Raw genomic sequence first — 18418 nt, forward strand, 5'->3', positions numbered from 1 at the left:
CCTGTCCAACTGTATTCCAAAGTAGCTGTGCCATTTTGCATTCCCACCAGCAATGAATGAGAGTTCTGTTGCTCCATATCCTGGTCAGCATTTGGTGTTATCAGTGTTCTGGATTTTGGCTACTCTAATAGGTGTGTAGTCAAATCTCATTGCTGTTTTTAATTTGTATTACTTTAGTGACATATGATATGGAACATCTTTTCATATGCTTATTTACCATTTGTATATCTTCTTTGGTGAGGTCTGTTAAGATCTTTGGCCCATTTTTAAATTGGTATGTTTGTTTTCTTATTGCTGAATTTTAAGAGTTTCTTGTGTATTTTGGATAACAATCCTTGATCATATATGTATTTTACAATAATTTTATCCTAGTATATTTGTCTTACTCTTCTGACAATGTCTTTTACATAGCAGATTTTCATTTTCACAAAATCCAGCTTATTCATTATTTCTTTCCATGGGTTGTACTTTGGAGTTGTATCTAAAAAGGCATTACTATACCCAGCGTCATCTAAGTTTCTTCCTATGTTATCTTACAGAATTTTTATAGACTTTAATTTTACATTTAGGTCTATAATCCATTTGGAGTTAACTTTTGTGAAGGTTGTAAGGTATGTGCCCAGACTTCTTTCCTTTCCTTTCCTTTCCTTTCCTTTCCTTTCCTTTCCTTTCCTTTCCTTATTTTTTCTTTTCTTTTTTTCTTTTCTGTTTTTTGGTATATGGATGCTCAGTTATTGCAGTGTCATCTGTTGAAAATATTATCTTTGCTCCATTGCATTGCCTTTGCTCCTTTGTCAAAGATCACTTGACCATATTTATGTTGGTCCATTAGTGTCTATTAGGTTCCACTGACCTATTTGTCTATTCTTTCACCAATTCCACATTGTCTTAATTACTGTAGCTTTATTAGAGAGTTTTGAAGTTAGTAGTGTTAGTCCTTCACCTTTGTTCTTCAGCACAGTGTTGGCCATTCTGAGTCTTCTGCTTCTCTGTATAAAGTTTAGAATCTGTTTGTCAATATCCACAAAATAGTATCTTGGTATTTTGATTGGGATTGCACTGAATCTATAAAGATAGGAAAAACTGATAGCTTGATAGTATTGAGTCATCCTATACATACACATGGACTATCCTTCTGTTTATTTAGTTCTTTATGAATTTCTTTCATCAGTTTTATACTTTCCCTCATGTAGATCTTGTGCATATTTTGTTAGCTTTATACCTAAGAACTTCATTTTTTTGATGCTTGTGTAAACGGTATGTTTTTATTTTTTTTTAATTTTTTAAAAATTGTTCTTAACTTTATTTATTTTATTTTTCCAATATATGAAGTTTATTGTCAAATTGGTTTCCATACAACACCCAGTGCTCATCCCAAAAGGTGCCCTCCTCAATACCCATCACCCACCCTCCCCTCCCTCCCACCCCCCATCAACCCTCAGTTTGTTCTCAGTTTTTAAGAGTCTCTTATGCTTTGGCTCTCTCCCACTCTAACCTCTTTTTTTTTTTTCCTTCCCCTCCCCCATGGGTTTCTGTTAAGTTTCTCAGGATCCACATAAGAGTGAAAACATATGGTATCTGTCTTTCTCTGTATGGCTTATTTCACTTAGCATCACACTCTCCAGTTCCATCCACGTTGCTACAAAAGGCCATATTTCATTTTTTCAAATTGCCACGTAGTATTCCATTGTGTATATAAGCCACAATTTCTTTATCCATTCATCAGTTGATGGACATTTAGGCTCTTTCCATAATTTGGCTATTGTTGAGAGTGCCGCTATAAACATTGGGGTACAAGTGCCCCTATGCATCAGTACTCCTGTATCCCTTGGATAAATTCCTAGCAGTGCTATTGCTGGGTCATAGGGTAGGTCTATTTTTAATTTTCTGAGGAACCTCCACACTGCTTTCCAGAGCGGCTGCACCAATTTGCATTCCCACCAACAGTGCAAGAGGGTTCCCATTTCTCCACATCCTCGCCAGCATCTATAGTCTCCTGATTTGTTCATTTTGGCCACTCTGACTGGCGTGAGGTGATATCTGAGTGTGGTTTTGATTTGTATTTCCCTGATAAGGAGCGACGTTGAACATCTTTTCATGTGCCTGTTGGCCATCCGGATGTCTTCTTTAGAGAAGTGTCTATTCATGTTTTCTGCCCATTTCTTCAATGGGTTATTTGTTTTTCGGGTGTGGAGTTTGGTGAGCTCTTTATAGATTTTGGATACTAGCCCTTTGTCCGATATGCCATTTGCAAATATCTTTTCCCATTCTGTTGGTTGCCTTTTAGTTTTGTTGGTTGTTTCCTTTGCTGTGCAGAAGCTTTTTATCTTCATAAGGTCCCAGTAATTCACTTTTGCTTTTAATTCCCTTGCCTTTGGGGATGTGTTGAGTAAGAGATTGCTACGGCTGAGGTCAGAGAGGTCTTTTCCTGCTTTCTCCTCTAAGGTTTTGATGGTTTCCTGTCTCACATTCAGGTCTTTTATCCATTTTGAGTTTATTTTTGTGAATGGTGTGAGAAAGTGGTCTAGTTTCAACCTTCTGCATGTTGCTGTCCTGTTCTCCCAGCACCATTTGTTAAAGAGACTGTCTTTTTTCCATTGGATGTTCTTTCCTGCTTTGTCAAAGATGAGTTGGCCATACGTTTGTGGGTCTAGTTCTGGGGTTTCTATTCTATTCCATTGGTCTATGTGTCTGTTTTTGTGCCAATACCATGCTGTCTTGATGATTACAGCTTTGTAGTAGAGGCTAAAGTCTTGGATTGTGATGCCTCCTGCTTTGGTCTTCTTCTTCAAAATTGCTTTGACTATTCGGGGCCTTTTGTGTTTCCATATGAATTTTAGAATTGCTTGTTCTAGTTTCGAGAAGAATGCTGGTACAATTTTGATTGGGATTGCGTTGAATGTGTAGATAGCTTTGGGTAGTGTTGACATTTTGACAATATTTATTCTTCCAATCCATGAGCAGGGAGTGTCTTTCCCTTTCTTTATATCTTCTTCAATTACCTTCATAAGCTTTCTATAGTTTCCAGCATACATATCTTTTACATCTTTGGTTAGATTTATTCCTAGGTATTTTATGCTTCTTGGTGCAATTGTGAATGGGATCGGTTTCTTTATTTGTCTTTCTGTTGCTTGTTAGTGTATAAGAATGCAACTGATTTCTGTACATTGATTTTGTATCCTGCAACTTTGCTGAATTCATGTATCAGTTCTAGTAGACTTTTGGTGGAGTCTATCGGATTTTCCATGTATAATATCATGTCATCTGCAAAAAGCGAAAGCTTGACTTCATCTTTGCCAATTTGGATGCCTTTGATTTCCTTTTGTTGTCTGATTGCTGATGCTAGAACTTCCAACACTATGTTAAACAACAGTGGTGAGAGTGGGCATCCCTGTCGTGTTCCTGATCTTAGGGAAAAAGCTCTCAGTTTTTCCCCATTGAGGATGATGTTAGCTGTGGGCTTTTCATAAATGGCCTTTATGATCTTTAAGTATGTTCCTTCTATCCCGACTTTCTCAAGGGTTTTTATTAAGAAAGGGTGCTGGATTTTGTCAAAGGCCTTTTCTGCATCGATTGACAGGATCATATGGTTCTACTCTTTTCTTTTATTAATGTGATGTATCACGTTGATTGATTTGTGAATGTTGAACCAGCCCTGCATCCCAGGAATGAATCCCCACTTGATCATGGTGAATAATTCTTTTTATATGCCGTTGAATTCGATTTGCTAGTATCTTATTGAGAATTTTTGCATCCATATTCATCAGGGATATTGGCCTGTAGTTCTCTTTTTTTACTGGGTCTCTGTCTGGTTTAGGAATCAAAGTCATACTGGCTTCCTAGAATGAGTCTGGAAGTTTTCCTTCCCTTTCTATTTCTTGGAATAGCTTGAGAAGGATAGGTATTATCTCTGCTTTAAACGTCTGGTAGAACTCCCCTGGGAAGCCATCTGGTCCTGGACTCTTATTTGTTGGGAGATTTTTGATAACCGATTCAATTTCTTCACTGGTTATGGGTCTGTTCAAGCTTTCTATTTCCTCCTGATTGAGTTTTGGAAGAGTGTGGGTGTTTAGGAATTTGTCCATTTCTTCCAGGTTGTCCAATTTGTTGGCATATAATTTTTCATAGTATTCCCTGATAATTGTTTGTATCTCTGAGGGATTGGTTGTCATAATTCCATTTTCATTCATGATTTTATCTATTTGGGTCATCTCCCTTTTCTTTTTGAGAAGCCTGGCTAGAGGTTTGTCAATTTTGTTAATTTTTTCAAAAAACCAACTCTTGGTTTCTTTGATCTGCTCTACAGTTCTTTTAGATTCTATATTGTTTATTTCTGCTCTGATCTTTATGATTTCTCTTCTTCTGCTGGGTTTGGGGTGTTTTTGCTGTTCTGCTTCCAGTTCCTTTAGGTGTGCTGTTAGATTTTGTATTTGGGATTTTTCTTGTTTCTTGAGATAGGCCTGGATTGCGATGTATTTTCCTCTCAGGACTGCCTTCGCTGCGTCCCAAAGCGTCTGGATTGTTGTATTTTCATTTTTGTTTGTTTCCATATATTTTTTAATTTTTTCTCTAATTGCCTGGTTGACCCACTCATTCGTTAGTAGGGTGTTCTTTAACCTCCATGCTTTTGGAGGTTTTCCAGACTTTTTCCTGTGGTTGATTTCAAGCTTCATAGCATTGTGGTCTGAAAGTATGCATGGTATAATTTCAATTCTTGTAAACTTATGAAGGGCTGTTTTGTGACCCAGTATATGATCTATCTTGGAGAATGTTCCATGTGCACTTGAGAAGAAAGTATATTCTGTTGCTTTGGGATGCAGAGTTCTAAATAGATCTGTCAAGTCCATCTGATCCAATGTGTCATTCAGGGCCCTTGTTTCTTTATTGACCATGTGTCTAGATGATCTATCCATTTCTGTAAGTGGAGTGTTGAAGTCCCCTGCAATGACCACATTCTTACCAATAAGGTTGCTTATGTTTATGAGTAATTGTTTTATATATTTGGGGGCTATGGTATTCGGCGCATAGACATTTATAATTGTTAGCTCTTCCTGGTGGATAGACCTTGTAATTATTATATAATGCCCTTCTTCATCTCTTGTTACAGCCTTTAATTTAAAGTCTAGTTTGTCTGATATAAGTATGGCTACTCCAGCTTTCTTTTGGCTTCCAGTAGCATGATAAGTAGTTCTCCATCCCCTCAGTCTCAATCTGAAGGTGTCCTCAGGTCTAAAATGAGTCTCTTGCAGGCAGCAAATAGATGGGTCTTGTTTTTTTATCCATTCTGATACCCTATGTCTTTTGGTTGGTGTTTTAATCCATTTACATTCAGTGTTATTATAGAAAGATACGGGTTTAGAGTCATTGTGATGTCTGTATGTTTTATGCTTGTAGCGATATCTCTGGTTCTTTGTCTCACAGGATCCCCCTTAGGATCTCTTGTAGGGCTGGTTTAGTGGTGACAAATTCCTTCAGTTTTTGTTTGTTTGGGAAGACCTTTATCTCTCCTTCTATTCTAAATGACAGACTTGCTGGATAAAGGATTCTCGGATGCATATTTTTTCTGTTTAGCACACTGAAGATCTCGTGCCAATCCTTTCTGGCCTGCCAAGTTTCAAAAGAGAGATCAGTCACGAGTCTTATAGGTCTCCCTTTATATGTGAGGGCACGTTTATCCCTTGCTGCTTTCAGAATTTTCTCTTTATCCTTGTATTTTGCCAGTTTCACTATGATATGTCATGCAGAAGATTGATTCAAGTTACGTCTGAAGGGAGTTCTCTGTGCCTCTTGGATTTCAATGCCTTTTTCCTTCCCCAGTTCAGGGAAGTTCTCAGCTATTATTTCTTCAAGTACCCCTTCAGCACCTTTCCCTCTCTCTTCCTCCTCTGGGATACCAATTATGCGTATATTATTTCTTTTTAGTGTATCACTTAGTTCTCTAATTTTCCCCTCATACTCCTGGATTTTTTTATCTCTCTTTCTCTCAGCTTCCTCTTTTTCCATAACTTTATCTTCTAGTTCACCTATTCTCTCCTCTGCCTCTTCAGTTCGAGCTGTCATCATTTCCATTTTGTTTTGCATTTCGTTTAAAGCGTTTTTCCGCTCCTCCTGACTTTTCCTTAGTCCCTTGATCTCTGTAGCAAGAGATTCTCTGCTGTCCTCTATATTGTTTTCAAGCCCAGTGATTAATTTTATGACTATTATTCTAAATTCACTTTCTGTTATATTATTTAAATCCTTTTTGATCAGTTCATTAGCTGTTGTTATTTCCTGGAGATTCTTTTGAGGGGAATTCTTCCGTTTGGTCATTTTGGATAGTCCCTGGAGTGGTGAGGACCTGCAGGGCACTTCCCCTGTGCTGTGGTGTATACCTGGAGTTGGTGGGTGGGGCCGCAGTCAGACCTGATGTCTGCCTCCAGCCCACCAATGGGACTGCAGTCAGACTGGTGTGTGCCTTCTCTTCCCCTCTCCTAGGGGTGGGATTCACTGTGGGGTGGCATGGCCCGTCTGGGCTACTTGCACACTGCCAGGCTTGTGGTGCTGGGGATCTGGCGTATTAGCTGGGGTGGGTAGGCAAGGTGCACGGGGGCAGGAGGGGCAGGCTTAGCTCGCTTCTCCTTAGGTGATCCACTTCAGGAGGGGCCCTGTGGCAGTGGGAGGGAGTCAGACCCGCTGCCGGAGGGTTGGCTCCGCAGAAGCACTGCATTGGGTGTTTGCACGGAGCAAGCAAGTTCCCTGGCAGGAACTGGTTTCCTTTGGGATTTCGGCTGGGGGATGGGCGGGGGAGATGGCGCTGGCGAGCGCCTTTGTTCCCTGCCAAGCTGAGCTGTGTCGTCTGGGGCTCAACAACTCTCCCTCCCGTTGTCCTCTAGCCCTCCCATTCTCTCAGCAGAGCTGTTAGCTTATAACCTCCAGATGTCAAGTCCCGCTTGCTCTGGGAACACACTCCGTCCACTCCCTCCGGCCTCTCAGCTTTTGCCAGCCAGACTCGTGGCCTCTACTTGGCCGGTGGGCCACCCCTCCACCCCGGCTCCCTCCCACCAGTCCGTGGAGCGCACACCGCCTTGCCGCCCTTCCTGCCCTTTTCCGTGGGCCTCTCGTCTGCACTTGGCTCCAGAGACTCCGTTCTGCTAGTCTTCTGGCGGTTTTCTGGGTTAGTTAGGCAGGTGTAGGTGGAATCTAAGTGATCAGCAGGATGCGCGGTGAGCCCAGCGTCCTCCTAAGCCGCCATCTTTGGAACCAAATTGTTCTCTGTTTAATCGCACTCTTCAGAGGTAACAATTGTTAACAGATTGGTATAAATTCAGAATTTTAATATGCATATATAAACATATACAGTTAGATATATAAATTATTTTGGTTTATATAAATTTGATGGTATTTTATATACTTTTCTATGTTTTCTAATCTATCAATATAATATGAATAGTTTCCAACATAAATACATATATAATTCCCTCACTTCATGATTCCATAGTATCCCATTTTCAGTCTATTTAACCATTCCCCCATTAACAGAAATTTCATTTATTTCAGTTTTTTTCTATATGAATTATGCTACAACAAATGTGTTGTATGACACAAGGTTCTTTTTGGTAACATAAATAATTAGAAATGGAAATCCTGGGTCAAAATGTCTACATATTTAAATGTTCGTAGATTGTCAAATTTCTTTTTACAAAAGCTGTACCAATTTAAACTCTACCAATGTCTAAGAGGGCTTGTTTCCTATAACCCTTACCAATACAGGGTGTTTAAATCCTGTAATTTTTTGCCAGTTTGAAAAGTTTTTTTTTTTCCAGTTCAGTGTTGTTTTAATGTGTATTTCATTCACAGTTGGTGAGGCAGAGCATCTTTCCATATGTTTGATGACCATTTATGTTCTTTCTCTTGCAGGACCTATTTCCATCAGAAATTGCAGAGGGAAAACAATCCAGCTTTTGTGACAGAGCTCTGGTAATGAAAAAGGTGTGTCTCCTATACTTACTCTGAAAAAGCAAAAGATACTTCTTTTCATTAGAAGTACATATATGCTTTTTTAAATGATAAAGACTAAAAGGAAAGTAAAATGTGTCACTCTGTGAAAGATACACAGATAGGCTTCATAGTGTATTTCAGAGACACTAAAGCAATTGAATAGAGGAAAACAGAGAAATGGATTGCTGAGGAAGCTGGCAGTGTACTTCTAGCCATCTATCCACTTGTTCATTTTTTGAAAACCATTCAATAAATATTTTTGAGCACTTATCATATGCTAATCACTGGGTATCTGGTGGTGAGCAAAGATCCTAGTTTCTGAAGTAAGATTGACTGGTTTTGAATTTTGGCTCCATCTCTTACACTGTGATCATGTGTGAGTTGTTTAATGTCCTTGTGCTACAGTTACCTCATCTGTAGAATGGGTATAACAATAGTATGTACTGCATAGGGATGTTGACAGGATTAAATGAGATTAATGCAAGTAAAATTCTATGCACAGAGTAAGCTCCTAACAAGAGTTATATTTACAATTCTTGACAAATGGATTTTTACTTCCTACCCAAAATCAACTATAGAGAGAGAAGCCGGAGGGAAACATAGATTCCAGGAAAAATATCAACCACTATGGCAATACCACTGTGAGAAGTCCCTGGAGAAACTGAAAACGGCCTCGAACTGATGTGTGTAGAAGTTAGATGGTTGTAGCTTGGTGCAACGGATGATCAGAGGTATTGGTGATGGGATAGGGCAGAACAAAACTTCTAGAGCTCTGTTCCTTATGATCCCTTGTATATCCTTAGTATAATTTCCGCTTACCTCATTCACTGCAGAAATCAGCTGCAATAGACCAAACTGCCTGTATCAGCAGGCTCATGAGTAGATAGGCAATGCAAAAGTCTTACTGGAGTGACTTGATGGAAATAAGGATGGACTAACCAGTTGCCGTCTGACATTCATTCCTCCACCTCTCCCCCTCCAAACTCTTTGATCTGGTGGTTTGCAACTCAAGGCAACTAACAAGAAGAGTTGCCTCATAAGGTGCCACAATGAAGGAGTAACAGTAGTTCTGTGGTATCTGGGACTCTTCACTAGGACTGAACTAGAGCCTGGCCCTTGATCCTTGACCCTTTTTTGATATACATTTATTAGATGCAGTAGCTGATACCCCAGGAAATAAGAATAAGCATACTTAAACCTCTGAGAAGGATGGATGACTACTATAGAAAAGGACAACAAATTGAAAATATATACCATTCAATTCAGAATTACTGGAATAGATGGGCTAATAATTTAAAATATACAAGGTAAATATATTTAAAGATTTAAGGTAATAAATTAGTAATACGAAATAAAATAATTTTAAAGGATCAAATGGAAAATATTAGCCATAAAACATATATTTATGTACATATTTACCATTTCTGACACTCTTCATTCCTTTGTGTAGACCTCAATTTCCATTTCATAACATTTTACTTCAGCCTAAAAACAATCCCTTGTCATTTCTTTTTAAATATATTTTTATTATGGAATAGATTTAGATTTATAAAAAATTGCAAAGATGGTACAGAGAGTTTACATATACCTTGCATTCTGTTTCCCCTACTGTTAATATCTTATGTTAGTATGGTACATTTCTCACAACTAATGAACCAATATTGATACATTATTGTTAACTAAAATCCATACTTTTTTTGATTTCCTTAGTTTTTAACCTCATTTCTTTTTTCATTTCTAGAAACACATCCAAGATACCACATTACACTTAGTTATCATGTCTCTTTAGGCTCCTCTTGGCTATGATGGTTACTCAGAGTTTCTTTATTCTTGATGACCTTGACAATTTTGAGGAATACTGGTCGGGTATTTTGTAGATTGTCCTCCATTTGGGTCTGTAGGATGTTTTATTCATGATTAGACTGGGTTATATGCTCTTGGGAGGAAGACACAAAGTTCACCTCTCATCACATCCTATCATGTGTACATGCTATCAGCATGATTTATCACTGATGATATTAACCTTGATATTTGTCTGAAGCAGTGTTTGTTAGATTTCTCCACTCTAAAGTTACTCTTTCTCCTCTTTTTCCATACTGTTCTCTTTGGAATGGAGTTATTTTGTGCAACCCACATTTGAGGAGTGGAATTTATGCTCTACCTCCTCGAACAGAGACAATACCTAATTTATTTGAAATTATAATATATAGGAGGTTTATTATGGGTATATTATCCTCTATTTGTTTACTAAATCTTTTATTTATACCAATATGGATTTATGGATATTTGTTTTATAATTTGGGTTATAATCTAATACTAATTTATTTTCTTTTTCACATAATTCCAACTTTGGCCACTGGGAGCTCTTTTAGTTGATTGCTGTGTCTCTTTGACATGACCCTATCATTTTTTCTTTTTTTAACACTTCCTTACTTTCTGGTATTACAAGATGCTCCCAGCTCATCTTGTCTACTCCCATCTGCAGCCTTAGAGTCTTCCATTTCTACAAAGAGTCCTTGTTTCTTTTATTGCAGAATGATATTAGAAACCAAGATCTGGGCACTGGGTCTAATATTTCCTTTTGTGCAGGTTTGCTGGTGACAAATTCTCTCAGCTTTCATTTGCCTGGCAAAGTTATTCCTTTGGTCTTTATTTTTGAAGTTTCTCCCCCCTTGGATATAGAATTCTTTTCCAGGTTATATTCTTTCTGAAAAGAAGTCAGTATTCATTCTTATCTTTATTCCCTTATATATAAGGTATTCTTTTTCTTCCTCTAACTGCATTTAGGATTTTCCTGTATCAGTTTTCAGCATATTGATTATGGTATGCCTATACATGTTTTTCTTTGACTTTATATTGCTTAGTCTTGTGGAATTTTTGGGGTCTGTGAATTCACAGTTATCAAATTGGAAAACTTTCAGCCATTATTTCTTCAAGTATTTTCTCTGAACCTTCCATTCTGGGACTCCAATTGCTTATAGGTTACACTATTTGATATTGACCCACATGCCACTGAGGCTGTGCTCATCTTTTCTCACATTTTTTCTCCTTCTATTTACAAAAAATTTTTTTAATAGAGAAAGAGAAAGGAGAAAGAGAGAGGAGACATAGTGCAAGCAGGGGAGGGGAAGAAAGAGAGGAAGACACAGAATCCAAAGCAGGCTCCAGGCTCTGAGCTGTGAGCACAGAACATGACATGGGGCTTGAATGCATGGACTGTGAGATCATGATCTGAGCCAAAGTCAGACACTTAACTGACTGAGCTACCCAGGCGCCCCTCATTTTTTTCTTCTTCTTGGGCTTCGATTTGGATAGTTCCCACTGCTATGTCCTCAAATTTACTCATTTTCCACAGTGTCTAATTTGCTGTCAATCATACCCAGTGAAATTTCCATTTCAAATATTATATAGCCACCTCTAACACTTTCATTTGGTTCTTTCTTATACTTTCCATTTCTTTCCTAATTACTTCAATATTTTACTTTAACCTTTGACACTTCTTTAAGCTTTAACCTTAATATTTTAAGAGTTATTCTAAATTTTTGTCTGCTAATTCCATCCTCTCTGTCATTTCTGTGTCTTTTTATGTTGCCTGATATTTCTCCGGGTTATAGGTCATATTTTCCTGCTTCTTCATTTGTTTAGTAGTTTTTTTAATTGGTTGCTGGATATTGTGAAAGTTTTATTGTTGAGAGCCTGGATTTTACTTTTATTTTAGAGAATGTTGAATTTTGTTTTGGGAAGCAGTTAAGTCAGTTTCATATCAGCTTCAAATTTTCAAGGATTGTTGATAAGTTTTGTTATGGTAGGCCTAGGATAGCCTTTGTTGAAGGGCTAGACTAGCCCACACTAAAGTGTCATCATCCTGGGGTCTCTACTTAAATTTCTTGATTCTCAATATTTGTCTGCTATGGCTGGCTGGAAATCAATCATTCCCTAGTCGTGTATGAGCTCTAGGAATTGTTCATTCCCCAGGAGTTGTTCTTTGCCCATTCTCATAGGAATTTTGCTTTATGCATGCAGAGCTCAGTACGTATCAAAGATTCAAGGGTGTTGCTAAGCCAATTTGTAGAGTTCTTTCTTTGCATAGCTCTCTCCTCTCCACTTCTCTGTTCCACTAATTGTAGCTGCCTCAGCCTCCCTGAATTCTGATCTCTGACTCTTCAAATCAGCAAGATCACTATGTTGTGCTTGGACTTTCCATCCCTATGCTGTTGTCCAGAAATTGCCTGTAGGCAGTAAGGTGAGACAATCATAGAGATTATCTCATTTTTTCCCCTTCTTTCAAAAATTGCAGTCTTGCACTGCCTGTTGTCTATTGTCTGAAAACAATTGTCTCCTATATTTTGTTCAGTTTTCTAGTCATTTATGGTAAGAAGAAAAGACCGTGCCAGTTTATCTGTCATGAATGTAAGTGGAAATTCTATTCATAAAAAAATATAATAATTGAAATTAAAAAATATGACTGATGAAGTTAATACCAGTATAAATTTAGCTAAGGAACAAATTAGTGAGTTAAATATAAAATTGAAGAACTTTCCCAGAAGGTAGCAGGAAAAGGTAAAGAGATAGAAAATATAAAAGAAAAGCTGTAGGATATGGAAGATGGAAGTAAAATTCCAACATCAAATAAAAGCAGTCCAAGAAATAGAGAAAATAAAAAATAGGGAGAGGTAACTACCTTAAGAAACAAGGGATCAAGTGGGATTCATTCCTGGGATGCAGGGCTGGTTCAACATTTGCAAATCAAACAATGTGATGCATCACATTAATAAAAGAAAAGATAAGGACCATATGATCCTGTCAATCGATGCAGAAAAGGCCTTTGACAAAATTCATAACCCTTTCTTAATAAAAACGCTTGAGAAAGTCTGGATAGAAGGAACATACTTAAACATCATAAAAGCCATTTATGAAAAGCCCACAGCTAACATCATCCTCAATGGGGAAAAACTGAGAGCTTTTTCCCTAAGATCAGGAACACGACAGGGATGCCCACTCTCACCGCTGTTGTTTAACATAGTGTTGGAAGTTCTAGCATCAGCAATCAGACAACAAAAGGAAATCAAAGGCAGCAAAATTGGCAAAGATGAGGTCAAGCTTTCACTTTTTGCAGATGACGTGATACTATACATGGAAAATCCGATAGACTCCACCAAAAGTCTACTAGAACTGATACATGAATTCAGCAAAGTCACAGGATACAAAATCAATGTAGGGAAATCAGTTGCATTCTTTAACAATGAAGCAACAGAAAGACAAATAAAGAAACTGATCCCATTCACAATCGCACAAAGAAGCATAAAATACCTAGGAATAAATCTCACCAAAGATGTAAAAGATCTGTATGCTGAAAACTACAGAAAGCTTAAGAAGGTAATTGAAGAAGATATAAAGAAAGGGAAAGACATTCCCTGCTCATGGATTGGAAGAATAAATATTGTCAAAATGTCAATACTACCCAAAGCTATCTACACATTCAAAGCAATCCCAATCAAAATTGCACCAGCATTCTTCTCAAAACTAGAACAAGCCATCCTAAAATTCATATGGAACCACAAAAGGCCCCAAATAGCCAAAGTAATTTTGAAGAAGAAGACCAAAGCAGGAGGCATCACAATCCCAGACTTTAGCCTCTACTACAAAGCTGTAATCATCAAGACAGCATGGTATTGGCACAAAAACAGACACATAGACCAATGGAATAGAATAGAAACCCCAGAACTAGACCCACAAACGTATGGCCAACTCATCTTTGACAAAGCAGGAAAGAACACCCAATGGAAAAAAGACAGTCTCTTTAACAAATGGTGCTGGGAGAACTGGACAGCAACATGCAGAAGGTTGAAACTAGACCACTTTCTCACACCATTCACAAAAATAAACTCAAAATGGATAAAGGACCTGAATGTGAGACAGGAAACCATCAAAACCCTAGAGGAGAAAGCAGGAAAAGACCTCTCTGACCTTAGCTGCAGCAATCTCTTACTTGACACATCCCCAAAGACAAGGGAATTAAAAGCCAAAATGAATTACTGGGACCTTATGAAGATAAAAAGCTTCTGCACAGCAAAGGAAACAACCAACAAAACTAAAAGGCAACCAACGGAATGGGAAAAGATATTTGCAAATGACATATCGGATAAAGGGCTAGTATCCAAAATCTATAAAGAGCTCACCAAACTCCACACCCGAAAAACAAATAACCCAGTGAAGAAATGGGGAGATAACATGAATAGACACTTCTCTAAAGAAGACATCCGGATGGCCAACAGGCACATGGAAAGATGCTCAACGTCGTTCCTCATCAGGGAAATACAAATCAAAACCACACTCAGGTATCACCTCACGCCAGTCAGAGTGGCCAAAATGAACAAATCAGGAAACTATAGCTGCTGGAGAGGATGTGGAGAAACGTGAACCCTCTTGCACTGTTGGTGGGAATGGAAATTGGTGCAGCCACTCTGGAAAACAGTGTGGAGGTTCCTCAGAAAATTAAAAATAGACCTACCCTATGACCCAGCAATAGCACTGCTAGGAATTTACCCGAGGGATACAGGAGTACTGATGCATAGGGGCACCTGTACCCCAATGTTTATAGCGGCACTCTCAACAATAGCCAAATTATGGAAAGAGCCTAAATGTCCATCAACTGATGAATGGATAAAGAAATTGTGGTTTATATACACAATGGAGTACTACATGGCAGTGAGAAAGAATGAAATATGGCCCTTTGTAGCAACGTGGATGGAACTGGAGAGTGTGATGCTAAGTGAAATAAGCCATACAGAGAAAGACAGATACCATATGTTTTCACTCTTATGTGGATCCTGAGAAACTTAACAGAAACCCATGGGGGAGGGGAAGAAAAAAAAAAAGAGGTTAGAGTGGGAGAGAGCCAAAGCATAAGAGACTCTTAAAAACTGAGAACAATCTGAGGGTTGATGGGGGGTGGGAGGTAGGGGAGGGTGGGTGATGGGTATTGAGGAGGGCACCTTTTGGGATGATCACTGGGTGTTGTATGGAAACCAATGTGACAATAAATTTCATATATTGAAAAAAAAAGAATAAGAAAAATAAAAGGCTTTATTTTAGTTAAAAAAAAAAAAGAAATAAGGGACAAATTATGGAAAGGGCCCAAATGTCCATCAACTGATGAATGGATAAAGAAGATGTGGTTTATATATACAATGGAACACTACTTGGCAATGAGAAAGAATGAAATCTTGCCATTTGCAACAATGTGGATGGAACTGGAGGATATTTTGCTAAGTGAAATAAGTCAGTCAGAGAAAGATATCATATGTTTTCATTCATATGTGGAATTTGAGAAACTTAACAAAAGAGCATGGGTAATGGAAGGGGAAAAATAGTTTCAAACAGAGAGGGAGACAAACTGTAAGATACTCTTAAATACAGAGAACAAACTGAGGGTTGATGGGGCCCGGGATGGGGAGGGGAAATGGGTGATGGGCATTGAGGAGGGCACTTGTTGGGACGAGCACTGGGTGTTGTATGTAAACGATGAATCATGGGAATCTACTCCTGAAGCCCAGAGAACACTGTATACACTGTATGTTAGTTAACTTGACAATAAATTATATTAAAAAAAGAAATAATGGAGATAAATGTTTTGGAATTGAAGAATAATGAGAGACTTCATGTAGTAAAGAGTCATAGAGAGTCAAACAGGAGAGAAAAGGAAAACTTATACTAGATACTCTATAATAAACATTAAGAGAATCAAAGAGAAAATTCTAAAAGTGTCCTGAAAGAACAAATGGTGCACCTACAAAGGAACAAGAATCAGGTTGATCTCAGACTTCTCAATAGCAGCATTAGATGTAAGAAGAAAATAAATTATCATTGGGGAGATTAATAGGTGAGCGTCACAGAGAAAAAGGCTGGGAGAGAGGAGAAACCAGAGGAAGAACTGAATTAATTGGTAATTGATCAAAGGCTTCCACAGCTATAGTTTAATGGTACAAAAGGTCTTGTGCATATCTTCCAGAAGAGAAAATTAGTCATGATTTTCCCCACTGGATCATCTTTCTTTTCTGGAGTTAAAAGGAATATTTTCATCTTGTATTTGTATTACATTTTATACAGTTAAAATTATGTTAATATTCATTACCACATTTAAACTTTTTTGGAACAGAAAGCTCGAATGTTACTGTGTTCAAGTAGTGTTGTTTGCCTTATTGTGTAGACCAGAAAGTTGAGACCCATTTTAAAGTTATGCCATGAATTGCTCACAGAGCCAAACCTAGACCCCTACATTTCTAACTCCCACATTTATGCTGTTTCTTCAGCATAATGAAGGAGCATGAAAACTTTGGAGAGCCGGGTGGATTGTGAACTGATTTATCCAATGGACCTTGCTTGGAAAGGCCTTTTGGCTGGGAGTGGGAATTCTTAGATGAAAAGGTAATTGTGTCACTCATGAGAAGGCTGTATTTGGCTTATATAACATGATTGTCCTAAGCTCTGAGATATGATCGGATAATGAAAAAAACATCTCTTTTCCCACTTGGAGTTCTTATTAGTCATTTATGTGGATAAAGTTTTATTGGGATACTTATTGTAAATGTGACATACATGAAGAGTGGTTGAAATTGCATTTTTAGAGCATAAATGTATGATAATGAATTTCATGGCAACTCATACAAATCTCCTTGTCTTAAAAGCTACCAGCAGGAGAGACATAACTGTCAGAGAAATGACAGAAAGAAACCTCTCTTATAATTTTTTCTTCTTAAATATGAAATGTCTCTTTCCCATGGAGCTCATAAAGGCCTTTCATGTTATCAGCTATACATGAACATTCTTTTTACCAACTACCCTAAGGTTCTAAAAGTCCTAGTGAAGGAACAAAAAAGAGCATAATAATTCTCAGAAACTGGCTGAGCACTACAATCTCAACATCTCCTAATTAGAGGGAAATGGAATCACGAATGCAGCAGTGTGTCAGACCTAAGACTTGTCTCCTCTTTGGTAGAGTTATGAGCTTCAGAAAACCTGTTCCATCAGTGTAGAATGTGTTCTCCTGATTTTGTAACTATGCTTTCATTTGTGTCTCCATTTTAAAGATGTACTCTGTGAGAATCTGGAAACCCCTGTCTCCCCACTAGACACACATGCATATACACTCCCTCTCTAGTAGAACCTTCATGCTATGAAAGCACAGTCCTTGCACAGACCATTGAAAATGAAAATAGAAATAAGGGTGGATGGAGTCTGAATTGTATGTTAGGACATTTCGGAGCCCTATGTATCAAATTATAAACAAAGCAAATAAAGAACCTGATCTGATAGTGAAGTCCAAAATGGGAGTTCCAGAGTGCTCTTCCAAAGATTATGAGCCACTCAACTTGCCTCTAGAAGTAAGGACCCCAGAAGAACCCTACTCAGAAGAATGCTCTACGGAACTCTACCCAATCTCATTCAGAGAATAAATGCTCTGGAGCATCCTAGAAGATGCCAAAGAAGATGATGGCAATTGACTGTGAGATGGTGGGCACAGGACCCCAGGGGCATATAAGTTCTTTGGCCTGATGTAGCACTGTCAACTACCACGGAGATGTGCTTTATGATGAGTACATCCTTCCCCCCTGCCACATCGTGGACTACCGGACAAGATAGAGTGGCATCTGGAAGCAGTGCATGATGAATGATACACCCTTTAAGATCACTCAGAACCAGATCTTGAAGATACTCTCAGGAAACATAGTGGTGGGGCATCCCATTCACAACTTCAAAGCCCTTTAGTACTTCCACACTACATCCCTCACCTGCAACACCTCCCATATCCTCCCAACCCTCAAACGGAAGGTTGACTGCCTGGAGAATGCTACCATGTCTCTGAAGCATCTCACCAAGAAGCTTCTGAAATGGGACATCCAGATTGGGAAAAGTGGACATTCCTCTGTGGAAGACGCTCAAGTCACCATGAAGTTGTATGAGTTGGCTGAAGTCGGGTGGGAACAGCCTGCCCCAGAATCCCCTGAAAGACTAGTGGCAATGGGGACGCTGGTGATGTGGGAAGGCAGAAGCAGCACTGCACCCAGGAGAAACAGGGCCTTCGACCAGTGGACAGCTCTACCAGCTCCACCTCTTTGCAAACTCGAGTTGTGAGGGAGAGAGAGCTTCCACCCAGACTTAATATCGATTGAAATTTCACCTCAGGTGTTGTGTTCTGTGTCTGGTTAAATATCCCGTGGAAGGTGGAAGGCTCCATGTCAGAATCAGCCCTATACTGTTTATATCTTAAATGGTGCTAACTACAGGTCCCAGGGTGCTTTGCTCCAGTTGGGCCTTTTGACTTTCAAGTGGCAGGGCATACTGAGAAATGTAGTTTCTCAAACTATCTTATCACTAGAGTGGCCACATGTCCCATTTTATGCCTTTTGTTCTCAAGTAATTAGTACCCTTTCTCTCTCAA

At 38.7% G+C, this 18418-nt stretch overlaps 1 pseudogene; it reads left to right on the forward strand.

The window, feature by feature from the left end:
- LOC145713751 (interferon-stimulated 20 kDa exonuclease-like 2 pseudogene) overlaps positions 1-18111 on the forward strand; it is a 35448-nt pseudogene extending 17337 nt beyond the window's left edge.
- Positions 18112-18418: the final 307 nt, after the last annotated feature.

This window comes from Panthera onca, chromosome X (genome assembly GCF_046562875.1).
Source record: "Panthera onca isolate mPanOnc1 chromosome X, mPanOnc1 haplotype 2, whole genome shotgun sequence".
In the NCBI taxonomy this organism is placed as follows: domain Eukaryota; kingdom Metazoa; phylum Chordata; class Mammalia; order Carnivora; family Felidae; genus Panthera; species Panthera onca.